This window comes from Lipotes vexillifer, unplaced genomic scaffold, assembly GCF_000442215.2.
Source record: "Lipotes vexillifer unplaced genomic scaffold, Lipotes_vexillifer_v1.1 scaffold335, whole genome shotgun sequence".
Lineage (NCBI taxonomy): Eukaryota > Metazoa > Chordata > Mammalia > Artiodactyla > Lipotidae > Lipotes > Lipotes vexillifer.
Window position 1 is genome coordinate 2,015,291 of NW_006781329.1, and position 13,506 is coordinate 2,028,796.

Genomic DNA, 13,506 nt, shown 5'->3' on the forward strand with positions numbered 1-13,506 from the left:
CCTTTCTTTTCCTTTTTGTTTCCTTTCTCTTCCTTGTTGCCCTTCTTTTTGTTTTGCTTCTCATTCTATTTTTCCCTCATATCATTATTATTTTGTATGCTTTCTATGGTATTTGATATATAACACTTGGTGATGATTTTCTTTAATGTTGCTTATAAACTTGATTAATAAAACAATCGTATTTATATATTTATTTCTATTTTCTAATTGAATTAGAATTTTATATAATAAAACTTAAAATTTTTTCATTGCATGTGAATTACATGTCTTTGACTGCTTTGAATAATCTGAGCTATTTTATTTTAGGTATAAAAAATATAGGTAGAATCTAATTGCATTTTGTAAAGTGAATGTGAATCTCTGTCTTTCACTGAGGGAAATGAATTTATTTATAATTACTGTGCATATCAGATATGCATATTTTATTTCTGTTTTCTTGGTTTAATTATGTCATAGTTCTTATGCTTCCTTGCTACTTATTTTTTCACATTTTCCTCCACTATGTTGACCATAAATTTTTTCATTTTTCTTTTCCTCTCTTTGTGCAAAATGTATGAGTATTTTTATTCTAATTGCAGTTAGATTTACATTTTCAAGGCACATATTTGAAACAGTATTTATTTTAGATATAAAATTCAAAAATGAGATATGGTCAGATATTATGTATAATGTCCCTCAATTGAGATTTTTCTGATGTTTTTCTCATAATTAGATAGAGGTTATGCATTTTTGGAAGAAAAGCCATCAATTATCTTTAAAGAGATGTAAACAATAAGAAAAAAATCTAATATATTTACAGAGGAAGGGCCTATTTCTGTTGCTTTTCATTTGTTTGCATAGATCCATATTTCTATTTGGTGTCATTTCCTTTATGCCTAAAAGACTTCCTTTAGTCTCTTTTATGGTGCAGGACTGTTGGTGAGGAATTCTTTTAGCTTCGGTGTGCCTGAATGGTCCTTATTTAACCTTTATTTGGAAAGATATTTTCTCTGGATATAGAATTCACCCAAACTTGTTTTCTTTAAAGATGTCCTCTGTGACTTCTTACTTGCATTGTTTCTGACAAAAAATCTGCTATCTCCCTTAATGTTGTTCCTCCAGGTATTATGTTCTTTCTCCAGCTGCTTTTAAGATGTACTTTTTATTACTGTTTTTGAGCAATTTGATTGTGAGGTAGCTGGGTGTGGTTATCTTCATCTTTCTAAACCATGGATTTTTTGAGTGTCTTGGATCTGTGGGTTTATAATTTTTATCAAATTTGGTAATTTGAGGCATTATTTTTACAAACATTCTTCTTTCCCTCTTCTTGTCCCTTATCTTTGAAGACTGATTATATATCTATTAAGCCATTTGAAGTTGTCTTACAGTTCACTGAAGTTCTGCTAATTTTTAAAAATTCTCTTCTCTGTGTTTCATTTTGGATAGTTTCTATTTCTGTCTATATATTTGCTAACCTTTCCTTCTACAATACCTAGTTTGCTGTTAGTCCCATTCAGTGCAGTTTTATTATTATTATTTTGGTCAGGAGGATAGTTTTATTTAATTTTTAATATTAATTGCAGCTAAATTTTGTGGAATGAAGTTCTGAGGTACTGTTCTGACTTACACATATTAATTAATTTAGTCCTTAAAATAATCATATGCTGTGAGTACTATTTTTATCCCCATTTTACGGATGAGAAAACTGAGATTAAAAAGAGTTAATTAACTCCAAGTTTACATAGATAAGAAGTAGAGAAAGTAGAAATTCAAACCAAGGTGCTCATGCTTCAAGCCATGTGACTAACCATGTATAGAGGAAGTCTTCCATCCACATGGAGCCAGCACTGCATAAATAAACATAAGCTTTTAATTCTCCGCACAGTTCTAAGAGATATGTGGCGTTATCCCATTTTGCTTTTCTTCTTTTTTTCTCCATATTATACCCCTGTGACTTATTTATTATATCGCTGGAGGTTTGTACCTCTAATCCCCTTCTCCTATTTTGCCCACCCTACCACCCTCTCCCTCCTGGTAACCATCCAGTTATTCTCTGTATCTATGAATCTGTTTTCATTTTGTTTTGTTTGTTTGTTTTGTTTCTTAGATTCCACATATAAGTGAGATCATGCCATTGGAATTTTGATAAGGATTGTTTTGTGTAATATGGACATGTTAACAATATTAATTCTTCCAGTTTGTGAGCATAGAGTATGTTTTCATTTATTTGTATTTCCTTCAATTTCTTTCATCAATTTTCCATGTACAGATCTTTCACCTCCTTGATTAAATTTATTCCTAGGTATTCTTCCTGATGCAATTGTAAATGGATTGTTTTCTTAATTTATCTTTCTGATTATTCATTAATAGTGTATAAAAATACAACTGATTATTGTATATTAATTTTGTACTCTGCAACTTTACTTTTTTATCAGTTCTCACAGTTTTCTGCTGTAGTCTTTATGGTTTTCTATATATAAAATCATGTCATCCACAAGTAGTGACAGTTTTACTTCTTCCTTTCCAATTTGGATGCCTTTTAATTTATTTTCCTGCCTAATTGCTGTGGCTAAGGTTTCCAATACCATATTAAATAAAAATGAAGGGAGTGGGCATCCTTGTCTTGTTCCTGACCTTAAAGGAAAAGATTTCATCTTTTCTCTGTTAAGTGTGATGTTATCTATGGGCTTGTAATATATGGCCTTTATTATGTTGAAGTATGTTCCCTCTATACCCACTTGAGAGTTTTTATTATAAATTGATGTTGAATTTTGTCAAAAGCTTTTCCTGCATCTGTTGAGATGATTTTATGATATTTATTCTTCAACTTGTTAATGTGGTGTGTCACATTGATTAATTTGTGGATATTGTACCATCCTTGCATCCCTGGGATAAACCCCATTTAATCATGGTGTATGAATCTTTTAATGTGTTGTTGAATCTGGTTTCCTAATATTTGTTAAGGTTTCTTGCATCTATGTTCATCAGTGATACTGGCCTGTAACTTTCTTTTTTTGTGGTGTCTTTGTCTGGTTTTGGTATCAGAGTGATGATGGACTTGTAGAGTGACTTCCCATCCAGTATATTTTTGATCTCACATATTGCAGCTTTCATCTCTAAAAGTTCATTTTTGGTGTGTGTGTGTGTGTGTGTGTGTGTGTGTGTGTGTGTGTGTGTGTATGTGTGTGTGTGTTCTAGCTCTCTACTTTGTAGACAAATCGAATGTAGTTATACTAACTCTTAGATTATTCTTGTCTGATAAATCTAAGATCTGTGTCAGTCTATATTGTTTCAACTAATTTTCCTGTTTATTATAAGTAGTATTTCTCTGCCTGTTTTCATTCAAATTTTTTTGTTTGGGGGATAGATATTGCTAATTTCACCTTTTGGGTGTATTATATTTTTGTATTCCTGTAAAAATTCTTGAACTCTGTTCTTAGACACAGTTAAGTTACTTAAAAATATTTCTATCCTTTCCAGTCTCACTTTTTAACATTATTTAGGTGGGACCAGAGCAGTGTTACTTAAGAGCTAAATCCCCACTATTGATCACTATTGATATAAGACCCTTGTGAGTACATGATCACGTATCCTGTGAATCATGAACTTTTCCAGATTGACTGGTAATAGGCTCAACTCCGGGCCAAGTACTATTCCCTCAAATTATTTCAGGTGATTCTCTCCCCAGCCTTTGGTAGTTTCTTTACATGCTTATGTTGATCAGTACTCTTTTGAGTACTTACAGGGGACAATTCACAGGTCTCTGGAATTTTCTCTATGTGCAGCTCTCTCCTCTTCAGTACTCTGTCTTGTGAATTCTACCTGCCTTCGTCTCCTTGGACTCTCAGCTCCATGTCCTTAACTCAGGGAGTCTGCTGGGCTCAGCCCTTCCACCTTTTTGTGCTTCAGTCTGAAAACTTTATTAGGACAGTAAACCGAGCAATTGTGGCACTCATCTCTGAAAGAGTCCCATTTCTCAGATATCACACCACCTTCATTCCTAATGTAAAGAGGTTTGCCATATATTTTGTCTGGCTTTTTTGTTATTGTTGTTTCATGTGAAAGGGTAAATCTGGTCCCTTTTGCTCCATCTTGGCCAGAAACCTCTCTCATCTCTATTAATTTTTTTCATTTATTTGTTTTTTGTCTTTGTATTGTGTAAAAGTTTTCAATTTGATGCTATGTATTTGTGAGAAAGATTTATGCATGCTTGGGCCTGATTTTAGTGCTTGAAATTCCATTTTAAATACTAGTTTCTCTTTTACTTGGATTTTTCATTTGTTTTATGCTTTTTTAAATATATATATAAACATATATATTTATATATATAATATCTTCTGATATCCAGTTACCTCTTTATTTATAAATAGTCTATATTTACTTCTTGTATTATTTAATCTTTCTTTTTTATCCTAAAATAATTTGAGACTACAATGTAAATAGATGCTTTTTAAAAAAATTTGTTCTAGGCTTCTGATATTCCCAAAAGTGGTAACAGATATTTTTCTGGTGTGGTGCAGGTGGTGAAGTTTACTTTCTTTTACATTTACCTATATTTTCTAAACTTTCTTCATTGAATTTATGCTTTTATCATATAAAAGTTTATTTTATAAGAAAAAATACTTTTCCATTCTCTCTGGTTTTTTGATTCTTTAGAGGTCCCTATCGCTATGGTTGGTGTTTTCCTGTTTACTTGTTCTTGAAAGACAAGAGATTTATTCAAGCCAAATAGTCTCCCAAATATGGATGGGTGCAATCTCCTTGAATCTTCCCACTCACCTCCTGGGTGATATTTAAGAAAAAAAAAATATTCCTTTTAGATGTTGAATTGGAGGGCTTTTTGGTATAAATTCATATTAGCATTAATAAATCCAAAAACTTTGGACCCAGAGAAGAGAAGAGAAAGTCTTATTGGAGGAATTTTATTCCTTCATTGTTTAATTTTGTACTGAGAGATATCTGTTCTCTTAGCACTCAGATTTCTAAGTCCCGTCATCCTGTTCTTGCCTCCAGCCAGCTCACATGAACAGCTCCTTTGATGCTGTGGCCCAAAGCATCAGGATGACCCCTTCCACACCAGAGGGAAGGTCCTTGGCCCTGCCCACTTTCTACATAGTACAAATATACTTATAAATGCTTCAATGAACATCTTTTTCTTCTCCCTCATCTAGATTCCTGGAAGTGTTATTACTTGCCAAAAGTTACAGGCATGTTTAAGGAGTATTTTCAAATTACTTGCTTTCTAGAAATATTGAGCCTTTTTGCTCCTTCCATTATTATTGGAGAGCTGTCCCATCACTATATTACTTTTTTTCCCCTCACTGTTTTGATTTGCCATTCTTTATTAGTGAGGGTAAATTGTGTGGTGTGGTGTGGTGTGTGTGTGTGTGTGTGTGTGTGTGTGTGTGTGTGTGTGCATGTGCATGCATGTGTGTTCTTGCTATTTGGAATAAATTATTTGCTCATGTCCTTTAGCTATTTTTCTCTAGGATTTTTCATTATCCTATGAAAATTTCTGTATTGTCCTTTATATAGTAAGGTTATTAACCTTTTCATACTTTTTATAAACATGTTCCCACCCTTTTCTTATGTATTTTACAAGTACCTTAGATTGATACTAAATTTTCTCTCTATCTCTACCTCTATGATTTAACATGATTAAGTTAACCAAATAAATTGATGTGTTCCTTGATTCTTCCCATTATTTTACTTGGAAAACTAGTCCTCATAGAGGAATCAGATAAACAAAGACAACTAAATCTATTTATTACTTCTGTGTCTTAGTTGAATGTTTGTTAATTGAATGAACAGATAAAATTGTAGCTTCCTTCCCACCTATCCACCCACTCTGTAGTGCTTGCACTGCTTCCAGCTCTCATTTTGTTAACATTAGTAATATTTTACATCTCAAGATGCAATGTTAATTCTTTTAATGTCTGCCATTACACCAATTTGCAGTTCCATTCAATTCCATTTCTACTGTCTCTAGAGATGGGGAAGAGTTAGTCAGTAGGCTGACTGACCAGAAAGAATGTGATGTAATGGTGCCCAAATGGAAGTATTATGGCTCTGTAAAACCTTACCTCAAAGTTCAGTGATGTATACCAACCAGTTAATTTGCCTGTGGATTCTGTTGGTCGGGAATGTGGACAGGGCACAATGGAAAGCCCTTTTCTTTATTCTGCCATGTCATAATCTCAGTTGGACTCAAAGGCTGGAGTCTGGGGTTATCTGAAGGCTTGCTCACACACATAGCTCGTGGTTGATCCTGGCTGTCAGTTGAGTGGAGCTGGAGCTGATAGTTGGAACATCTATCTCTCATCTCACCATGCAGCCTGGGCTTCCACTCACCATGGTAACAGGATTCCAGTGATAAGTGTCTTGAAGTAAAGAAAGCCAGGCAGAAACTGCATTGCCTTTCATGACCTATAGCCTTGGAAGTTATGTTGCATGACTTCTGCCACATTCTGCTCTTTAGAAATTACTCATTAAGTTTGATGCATATTCAGAGACAGAGAACAAAGACCCGTGCCTCTCAGGAGAGGAATATCATGCCACTTTGTAAGAAGAGCACATATGTGAGATGGGATATATTGGTTCAGTCATCTTTGGAGAGCACAACCTGTCAAACTCTCTCTGAGATTTAGATATAATGCCCTCCTCAAGACTTCTAAACTCTAAGTTGTGTATATTCTACCAACCAAATCTACTTCCAATTTCTTTTTCTGTTACATTTTCATTGTTACTTGCTTCTCACTTCCAGTAGCAGCTCTTTTCTTCATGCAGTTAAAATGTTAAATATTGACTCTTTTCCATATTGTTCCAAAAGAACATTTATATGAGATATTTATATATGTATTAGATTTTACTGAAGGTTTGGTAGGTAGTTTAATGGAGGACAAGGATAGTAGGAATAGAAGAAATAATATCATAGCCACTATGGAGCAAATAATTTAAAATTAGAATATAAACAATCATGATATTAAAGACTTTTTGGATGTCCCTGTCACCAAGAACTTCTGACCGATCTACATTTCTTTTCTGTCACGTGACATTATTTTTTTCTACTCTAACCCAACCTCTTTTTCCTTTTTCGTCTTTTTCACATGCCCATTTTCTACTTGTATCATATCCAGAAATATTTAGGTATATCATTATTTTACCACCAGGTTTCAGTTTATGCTTGAAGTTTATGCTTCTCTGTCAACCATAGCAAGGGGAACCATATGTTGGCACTTGAGCTGAAGCTCAATCATGGGAATCCTTTAAATGCAGAAGCTGCACTTATTTGTAATTTAAAAAACAAATTTGCCTCACCCACAAAACTATCAAATGAGTAAAGAAACAAGTAAGCATATAGTTTTCTTCAAGTACATTGATAATACTCTTTTTATCATTGAAAATGCCCTTTGGGCTTCCCTGGTGGCGCAGTGGTTGAGAGTCCGCCTGCCGATGCAGGGGACATGGGTTCGTGCCCCGGTCTGGGAAGATCCCACATGCCGCGGAGTGGCTGGGCCCGTGAGCCATGGCTGCTGAGCCTGCGCGAACAGAGCCTGTGCTCCGCAACGGGAGAGGCCACAACAGTGACAGGCCCACGTACCGGAAAAAAAAAAGAAAATGCCCTTTATAGTAGAGCAGCTGAATCTGTGATAGTTTTGGGGGAAAGCTTGATCTTCTCTTTACTTTTTTCTTTTTTTCCACTGGGTCTTGCCAATTTTCTTGTAAAAATATGTTAACTCTAGGTGAACCCTTTAAGATTCAGCAAAGTGTCACATTTTTACATGAAGTGTGAGTTAATTGTTTTATGAGTAAGTGAGATTTATAATAGATTTGAGACTGGATGTTTGAAACAGCTATTCTCAAAGTGGTGTACTCTAAAGGAAATATTTCTTTAGCACCTAAAAGCACCTCAATCCATTATAGCACAATAAGGCAAAACATTATTTCCAAAGTTTCAATTTTCTATGACTTGAATCCAGGATAACATTTTGCAATTTTAGTATTCATAGAAATGAGAAGTCAAAATGTACCTGAATGGTATGACTTGAGAAGATAAGATTTAAGTTAAAGATATTCTGTACCACCAATACATAACAGTTTTACTTTTAGTTGAGAAATGCATCAACTAGTTTTTTGGCCGAGAGCCATGTGGGATATCAGCTCCCCGAGCAGGGATTGAACCAGTACCCCCTGCATTGGAAGGCGAAGTCTTAACCACTGGACTGCCAGGGAAGTCCCTCAACTAGTTTTTAAGACAACCTACTTGGTTGTAAAACCAACCCTTCTTATAGTGGGGCATAACAAGAAAATTCATGCCCTCAGTTTCTTTGCACTAAGACAATGTTTGAAACAATGGTGGACATTCTAAGACATGCTTGTAGATTATATGCTGTGTGGTGTAGATTGTAAGTATTGATACTATGGGTTTTGAGAAGGAGGAATGATGAAAAATAATGGGTTAGGTTAACCTTCATGGAGCAGATAGGACAATCCTAAAGGTAGAATTCGGGTGAATTCTTTCTAATTCTCAATGTATGATAAGGATTACGGATCATTTGCGAGTAGTGTCAGGTTTACTGTTAGGTTAATGAGGCTGAATCTCCAAGGCACCCACTTGCCTTGGACCTTGGAGCACAGGAATTTGTAGAAAATTGGTGGGGGTGAGGGTGAGAAGCATATCTACAAAATCATTTCTGGTAATTTATGTAGAGATATCTCAAAAGAGATCTTTGCTGAGATTTATTTACTGTGATTTCCTGTTTCAGTCAAAGTAAATATTCACTTTCATACCTATTTCTGTATTTGTAATTTTATACTCTTTTTCTTAAAAGGTCTCCTAGTTTATATAAATCAGACCCCACAAAACCTGTATCCATCCCTGTTTGGGAGACAGTGATGGAATCTTCATGTTAGAAATTTAGTGTACATGGTTCCTTTTGATTTCAAAGAGGCAACTGATTCATAGCTATTTAGTATCAGAGCTAAGAATAAAACTCAGATCTGTTCATTTCTAGCTCTATGCTCTTTACACAGCATGGTCTTGTATAGAAATCACCTTCAAGAGCTCTTCTTTTGGTTTATTAAAGTTAGCCGGATCTGATCTAATAAAACGTGGCACCAGATTATGTCATTGATAAAATGCAACACTAAAATCTGCTGTATGAAATGGCTCTGGCAGCATCTACCTTTCCTTTGCAGATACTATAGTTTCTTAATTACCACCATAGCTGAAATGCCTAGTGTTTAGAAATTGGAATGAGTTCATATAAGCACTTACATTATCAGGAAATATAAATAGCTCATTTATTCATGGTAGCATTACTGTGTTCCTAATATAGTTTTTATTGATGGATGCTTGAACTGTATCAATCCACTTAAAATTTAGAATGGTTCCTTTGTGCATGGCATTATGGCAAGAGTATAATTTAATTTAATAGAATCTTTTAAAACAATGATGTTTGTTTCATAACTGAATATTTTATATGTTGTGTTTAATTAAAATAAAACTATGCTACTGATCTAGAAAACACAAAACAGACTTGAGTTCATATTTATGAAGTGTAGCAGTATTGGCAAGGCACAACTTATCTTGTTTATGAGACATGCTTGCTATTACTTGTACAGATTGCAGTCATTTTATTGCTGAGCTTTACATGGTTTACAACCCAACAAATGCAATGAAACTGTCATGAGGAAAATAAGCCTATAAAATTTTTTTTAAAAAGAAGGTGACACTCACAGATCAAAATGCAGTTTTTGCTGAAGCATTGGTAGGTTTTGAACTGTTATATCCATTTAGGCAGCAGGCTTCTTGGATATAGCTATAAATGAATGGGAGAAGGCTAAGATAAGATACCAAGGTTATTTTTAGCACCTCTGCTTTGAGTACAGTTCCTCTGAGACTTCGCTTTTGCTTTTACTCTGTCAATAGGTTCCAGCATCCCAGGTAATCATAGAAATGTTTTCAACAAAGGGACTGTTTGGAAATCAGGAAATGGTGTTTATATGTTTTCTTTTTTTTTAAAAGGTGTGTATGGATGGAAGGGTCCCTGTCTCTTTATTTAAAGTGTTCAAACTGAATATTGAATTTGATTCATAGTTTTGTAAACTGGGACTGGAGCAAGAAATTGTAGTAAGGGCATCTGCAGGCTGCAGTGGTCAGGTGGGCTTGGCTGTCTCTGTGGCTTTGCACAGATAATTTATCTTCCAGGCCATTAAGCTGTAATTTTAATCTACTTTGTAGGTTTTTTCTTTTATCTGAAAAATCATTTAATTTCTTGGCCAGTCATAAAATTTTAGTGGCCTTAAATCTTGTACTTCTTCAGGTATATTCATGTTTATCTTCTTAAGACTTACAAAAAATGACATTAACGCATTCTTAAATGAACTTTGGAATTGTTTACAGAAAGAACTCAGAGGGGAAAAATGCTTCTTTATATAGAGCACCTATTTGTTGCATATCCTTCCATCACTATGCCTAGTTTTGATCGTAACTGCAACACTTATTTTGTTTCCTGATGCAAGAATAATAAAGTTTTACTCTTCTAGCTTTTTAACCAGTTGGGTCCTTGTTGGTATCCAAGAGGTAGAAAAACAAAAGTGTATAAAAGAAATTCAGGGAAGAGAAAGGAGAAATTTCAAAACATAAGACTATAAGCTCTTTACTACATAGAATTAACCTTTTCAGAGCAATTAGCAATGATAAACATACTACTTATTGGGTCTAGAAAATGTCCTGCTTTTCTTCTCTTATCTGAATCCTACCCATACAGCAAGGTGCAGTTTACATCCCATTTGTTCTCATCTGCAGACACATTTCATGGGTTTTTGTCTACAGTCCCTTTTCTGGAATTATGGATACAGCTCATCTCTGGACCCAGGCCCACCGCAGTTTTTCTTATTTGTCCTGTTGTTCGTTTCTCAACCCACCAATACTTACAGAAGACAGCAGGGGGCCTGCAGTGTGGTCTCACTGCCATTAGAGGGCATGCCTTGTTAGACCCGGATGTCTATGAGGCACTACCTACCCACTTAAACAAGCTCCATGCTCCAGTTCCCTGCTAGGTGAATCCCCTGCCTGAATGTCATTCTGCTCAACTCTGGGACTCTGCCACACTGCCTTACTCATGCCAGCCTCCTCCCACTGAGAAAACTGACCCTCTTCTCATCACTTACTGTTCTACACTCATACCTTTTCTACTTCCTCAGCCCACTCAGTGCCTGCTATCAGCTGGTGTCCTGCCTTGAATGGATGGTTTCTTCTGGACGGTGCTAGGACCACCATCTTCTGGACTTTAAATATATCTTAGTTCAGTGTTCCATATATTAGATATTTTTTTCCTCCTTTCCTACCTCACTTGTGATTTCCACATAGAATTGATAATACACTGAGCTATACTTGAAATTGTATAATGCACATGTTAGAAAATGGGCATTGCACTGCCAAGCTATACCCAGAGGTACCTGCCCCATGACTGATTTATTTCCACAGTCGCATCACAGGTAGTCAACTTCAACCCCTTATTTACAGGTTCATATTTTCAACGCCTCAGCATTTCTCTTATTAAAACAGCCTGAATTGAATTAAAGTTGATCAGTGACTTCACCTGATGGCTTTCTTCTTTTGCTATGTACTTTAAAAGAAGTCCACATAGGCATTCTGCAGGCAAAATTCAATTTTAGTTATTTTGTTAATAGATAACACATGTACATAGTATAAAACTCAAAGCTTCCAAAATAAAGGTTAGTACTTTTTTACCTGTGGCACTTCCCATGCCACCCTCAGCCATTCAGTTTTTCCGAGCCACAACTACGGTTAATAGTCTCTGTATCATCCTTTCTGTCATTATGCATGCATATATAGTACACACAAGCCTATGTGGATATGGTGATTGTGTCTATTCATTGTGCTTGTAGATATATAAATTACATACACGCATACACATACTAATACACTGTTCTACACTTTTCTTTCTTTTGTATTATACCTTGAAGATCATTCTATGTCATATATAAAGAGTTGTCTCATTCTTTTAGTGGCTATACAACATTCCATTTTAGGACTGTCTCCTATTGATGGATATTTAGAGACTTTCCAATATTTTATGTTACAAAGCTACAATGAATATTTGTCATTTCACAATGCGGTGGTACGTATATAAAATGAGTATCTGTATATGGAAGTGCTGGGCCAGTGGGTCTGTGTATTTGTAATTTTAATAGATATTGCTTAGTTTCCCTTAACTGAAGTTGGACTGTTTTAATACAACTAGAATTCTTGAGGATGACATCATATCCTTAGGAGCCTAGCTGGAAATAGATGGATCAATTGGGTATTTGGTAAATGAACTGTTTATAAAATATGGGCAGGATATAGAGAACTCCCAAGACATGTTGTAATATCCCAGAGCTAGTAAGGGGGTGGGATTACTGCCACTAGACCTGAGAGGGCAAGAGGAGAGAGCACTTACTGGTACCAAAGACAGAGAGGATGTTGTGAGAAAAGGACCTCCTTAAATGGGCTGTGATCTTTGGTCGAGGAATTAGCCAGCCAGAAGCAAACCCTCAGAGAGGAAGTCTGGAGGATGAATATTCAGACCACATTCTCATCCCTCCTTCTGATATCTTGTTGTTGTTACCTATTGCCCAAACTTGACAGGTGTCCAGAGGGCAAACGAGACCCTGGATGCTGTTCACACAGGTTAGCTAGCTGAGGTACAGAGCAGGGTAGAGAAGCGGGGCCAGAAGCATACACAGAAGATACCCAGCTCATTCAACTATCCTTATCTTTACCAAAACATAGATCAACAGTATTTTTTTTATCCTTATATATCTGAGTGGTGAGATATTGTATATGCATTTTTCTGAATATGAGTGAGGCTATGAATATTTTGAAATAAGAGATAATTTTATCTCTATTTCTGTATCTATTCCTAACCTTCCCCTATAACATATATATTTTTCACTTTTATTTCGAAATGATTTCAAATTTACAGAAAAGTTGCAAAAACACTATAAAAAATAGAGTTCCTATATATTTTTTATTCATATTTTCAAACTGTTAATGTTTTAGCATAGTTACTTTTTCATTCCCTTCCTCCCTCCCTCTCTCTCCATGTGTGTGTAAATATTATCAACTGATAAATCTAAGATATGTGTAAATATACACAAACATCTATATCACTATATATGGTGAACTATCTGAGAATGAGATACAAACATGATATCCTTCAAGTATGTATTTTCTGAAAACAAAGGTATTTTCCTACTTAGTCATAATACAAAATTAGGAAATTAACTTAATTTCATTATAATCATTTAATCTTCAGACTCTATTCAGATTTTTTTTCTGTTGTCCACACAGTGTCATGCATTGTATTTGATCGTCATGGTCCTTTAGCCTCCTTCAAGCTGGACAGTTCCTCTGTCTCCCTGTCTTTCGTGACCGACTTTTTGAAAGTTATAGGCTAGTTACTTGTAAAATGTCCCTTAATTTGGATTTGCTGATATTTTCTCATTTTCAGCAGG